We start from the raw sequence: 4,941 nt of genomic DNA, 5'->3' as shown, positions 1-4,941 counted from the left end.
CCACACGCAGTGTTTTCGCTTTGTAAAGAAACAATTACTAACACTAAAATTAACTTTGCTTTATTCATTATTATTTCGCATTCGAAACATAAACACAACTATCAAATTCGAATCTTAATATCATGCATTTATGAATTTTGCCTTAGCATCTTATTACAACTTTTTAAATTTTCGCACTATTCAGGATTAACTGATCATCCTTCAATACCCAAATTCGCATTTGCCATAATCATAGCGCAGAATGGCTCCACTTCCCCACAGAAATCAGCGTGCCAATGCCCTTGTTGGCAGAAAATTTTAGCATACCATGTTTGGTAGATGGTATAGCGCCAAACATGTGTAAAGCTGTGCGCCCAAGTATCATATTGAACCGCGATTGATTTCGCATTATATACAGATTCAATAAAGCTTGGCGCCTTAGCTACTCATCATTGTCATCAACTAACTCCATTTGCAACTCCAACTGACCAACATGCCAGGATGACTCTCCTGAGAACCCGGCAAGTGAAACCGCAGTAGGTTTCATCAAAGCTTGAATGTTCGCGGACAACTTGCTAAAGCATTGTTCGTACATGACGTCGACACTGCTACCAGTGTCCACATGAACCTTCATTATCATTATTCCAGTATTTGCCACGCGACATGAAACCACTACAGGTTTATCATCATCCGCGGTCAAACTTGCAGGAGGAAACGCAATAGAAGGACATTTCCAACTAATAATCTGCTTTGAAATTTGCATTACCGACGTTTCGCCCTGCACTTCTACCACGTTGATCACCTGTACTCCGCGCTGATTTTCGTTTTTGCTCACCATTTTTACTCCCAAATTTTTTACCGCGGGAGCCTTTCGCTCAACCGCGTTTGACGCGTTCAAGGTGTTAGCTTCTGTAGGCATTATAATCGCATTCGCGGTGTTTTGTGCGATTAAATGGTCCAGCTTGCCTTGCTCGTACGCTTCTGCAATGAATTCCGCCAAATCTCTGCAACGATTGGTGTCATGACCGTAATCATCATGGAAAACACAAAATTTTGATCTATCGCCCCTGCTATTTTCTCCCAAAGGCTGCGGATCAGGAAAAGACTTAGCAACTCTTTCTTGCAACAAAATTTCCTTGGGCGTTTTTGTTAGCATCTGAATGATGTTGAATGATTTATTGCTCCACTTTCGCGTAGAATAGCGATCACGGCGGCCATATCCATGGTTGTCATTTTGGCCTTGAAACCTGTCATTTCGCGGGTATCCACCGCCGCCATTTCTTCGCAGAAAACCTGATCCGCGGTAATTATCACTGTTACCATCGCGAAAAGAGTCATTGTCATCTCGCCAACTTTTGTCTCTACCCCATCCACATGCAGGGGTTATATTGCTATCCTCTTCACCGCAGAGATAATCATATGTTTCCTGTTGTACTTTTGCAAAAGTCGGCGGAACGTCTCTTCGCAATCTCCGCACAAGAGTAGGATGTCGCTGTGGGTTAATAGCATGCAAAAAACCAGAAATTTTCTGATCTTCATTCAATTGTGGGATTTTTTGGCACTCATAAATGTACCGCGTAAGTAATGCGTTCAAAGTCTCCTTGTTGCCTTGCTTAATATCATGACATTCTATGTGCGTCTTTTTCTGCGGTAATAGATTTTGAAACTGCAGCAAAAAAATTTCGCGCAAATCTACAAAGCCAATGATACTGCGAGATTGCAAACTATGAAACCATTCCCTTGCTGACCCTTGCAAGGCCATGGGGAATACTCTACACGCGACTGGTTCATCCCAGTTATAAGTGCTTACTACGCCTTCGAAGTATTGTAGAAAATCCAAAGGATCAGTTAGACATGAATAGGCTCCCAGAGTTGCCGGCACGATCGGCGGAGAAACAATTGGATAGTCAGAAATATGCTGGGCAAATTTATCCGCAACAGTAGTGATTTCTATTGCCTTCTTTGTGCAAGTATCTGCGTTCTCCACACAAAATTTGGTAAGCATGTCTTACAAAAAATTTGGCTGATCAAACTTATGTTGCATTGACTTTGGCGCAATGCTTCTGAAAGCATCCGCCAAAAAATTCTGGGCATTTTCTCTGCGAGCAGCGTCAGATGCGTCGCCCTCTTCCCCTTAGCGAGGGAAAGGTGTTGGTGGTCGTTTTCGCTTAATTTGTGGATTTTTAACAAACTCTTCCACGCTGTCCGAATCATCAGAAAATTCGCTCTCTTCTCTTGGCGTTTTTGCCATTTTTGATTTATACGCAGAGTTCAAATGATTGCGATCTTCTGTATTATCACTATCGCTATCATTATGCTCAATAACTAGACGATCAACTTGTGATCCTGAATTATTTAATGGCCATAAGTAAGTGCGCGGCATGCGAGATTCGCAATTACGCTTAGCATCTCGCTTAGCTTGCTCGATTGCAGTACCAACAATTTTGTCAGTCTTCAGACTAGATTTTCCAGCCAAAGCTTTTGGTCGCTTCCCATCAACGATTATTTCACTGCGATTTTGCAGCAAATTTCTTCGCGCAATCATTTTTTCAGCAGCAACTTCTGGCTGCGAGTCACTAGCATTGTTTTCAGCAGATGTTTTAGCGATCGGTTCTTGAACCGATTTTCCCGCGGTTATACTAGCATTTGTTTGTAATGGAAATATCACAACGTTCTGCGAATCACCAGGCAGTGCATCAGCATTCGCAGAACCACCAGTTTGCTTTGCATTTGTCATCATGATTGTCGAGCAGATCGACTGATTGCGTATTGTAAAAGCACCTTCAAATCATCACAACAAAAAGAACACGATTGAAATTAAACCGTCGAATTAATTGTTTAACAGAATAAAACAAAAAATTTCCAGTTTAATTCATAAAACGTGTCCCACGGATGGCGCCAATTGATCGATCCTAGATCCGTCTTCCTTACGGAATTGGATCTAGGATCGAGTGCAATGAGGAGGATTGGGGTGTTGTTGTTTGTTTTGGGCCCGATGATCGTCTTTCACTTTAACTATCAAGTGATCAACCACCCGACCCGGTCTTGATTGTTAATTAGCTTAATTCACCTTTACGCGGTGTAAAAATCCCTTGGGCAAGATCACAAGTGGAAATTACAAAGGCTTAGGCAAAATGGCAGAGAATCAACAACCTATAAATGAGAGGCCAAGCTCCCTATTTATAGTATTCGAGATATCCGCGGTTTGTGAGTCATTTAACTATCCGCGGAAACTCAGCGGGTTAAACCGCAGTTATCTATTTGCGTGGAAACACAACCGCTGTATTTATTTTCAGCGAACATTTCATATCTTTGCATTATAGTCTGCATAACTCTGCTCTTGGCTTTTGGTAAATAAAATATACACATATAATGCTATGTATATGATCAGACCGCTTGCCAAATCTTGAAGCACGAATCCGACATTGTAACACTTGTTGAACCTTGAAGAATCTCGAATAAACTAGCCGAAGAGAAAACATTAAAACCCCACCAATTGAACACTTTTTCCCAAATCTCAAGCACATGCTTACAAAAGAGCAAGGCGTGATCAACCGATTCCACCCCGCCGTCACAAAGAGGGAAACGAACGGAGTGAAGATCGATCTCACGTTTGTCAAGCTCAATTAAAGTTGGAATACGTTTTTTTCTCAATCTCCAAATGAAAATTTCCACCTTTTTTGGTACCAAGTTGTTTCTCAATGATTCCACCACATTTGAACCTACCATTAAAGTCTTTGAATCAATTAAAAAAGCGAGCCTTTTTGTTGTAAAAAACCCATTGTTCGAGCCTTCCCAACGCCAAGAGTCGCTTTTATCCGGATGAAGATTACAATTGGAAGCCTGCTGCAATTAGAGCCGAGAGCTCAGAAGCTGTTCGGCCTGTTCGTCCACTGGATCCCGCACCCATTCCCAATTCCCACACCACTTTTGTGACGACCAGAAAATTCCGACCAAATTTAAACTCAATTCTTATATGGTTTCGACACTATAAGAAAAGTCTGTTAAGTTGAGTCTCAAAAATTTTTGAACTATTTCATTCAATTGACCTTCGACTGTTCTCGACGATTCACGAACAACTAATTGTAAATAGATATGTACATATAAATATATGTATATATATAATAACTTGAAATATATTAACTAATGTATATCTATATACATTTTCATAACAAAAACTTAATGGTTTTTGAACATTATATATATATGTAACATTTAATGACGTAATTACAAAATTTAAATTAAAAGTCTAATTTATAATTGTGACCTTTTAAATATTGTGATCACAAATTAATCCTAGTTATTAATTGATATTATTGATTATAAAAAGCTATCTAGAATGATTTGCTGATAGGTATGGTTCACGATTTCATTTTCACAATCACGATTAATATTTATAATATATGAAACTTTAATAAAAATATGGTGTACTTGATTAATCAGTCTGGGACATGAAACATAAATCCCTTATATTAAGGAGGTCATTGTGTCAAACCCCACCTAATTAACAACTTGAATCCCACACACACACGTCGTTTCCTTTCTTTTAAAAGAGCTTTTATTGACCTCATTAGTTGTTATTATTATATTTACTTATTTAATTATGTCGACAAGGAATCAGTTAACTGATCCGTGAGTAAAATTATTAAAGGAAGATTCACTGTTCACAACTGTAGATGATTATTATGATTGATATCGTCTAATTGTTTCTTTAATTAATATCTATTATATATATACACCCATATACATTTACATAGAATTCAAGCACACAACCATCTTTTTCCTACTTCTTCATCACGAATCCATCTTCATCATATCAAACGATCACCTCACCACAACCATCCCTATTTATTTCTATTTTGTTTAACCGCCCATCACCAACTTCAACCATCGTTCACCACCATGGTGATCTCCGCCACCCTCAACCATATCAACAACCATCGCCACCTCCGGTCACAGCCA

The sequence above is a fragment of the Rutidosis leptorrhynchoides genome, chromosome 3, assembly GCF_046630445.1.
Source record: "Rutidosis leptorrhynchoides isolate AG116_Rl617_1_P2 chromosome 3, CSIRO_AGI_Rlap_v1, whole genome shotgun sequence".
Classification (NCBI taxonomy): domain Eukaryota; kingdom Viridiplantae; phylum Streptophyta; class Magnoliopsida; order Asterales; family Asteraceae; genus Rutidosis; species Rutidosis leptorrhynchoides.
This window is presented reverse-complemented; position numbering follows the sequence as displayed.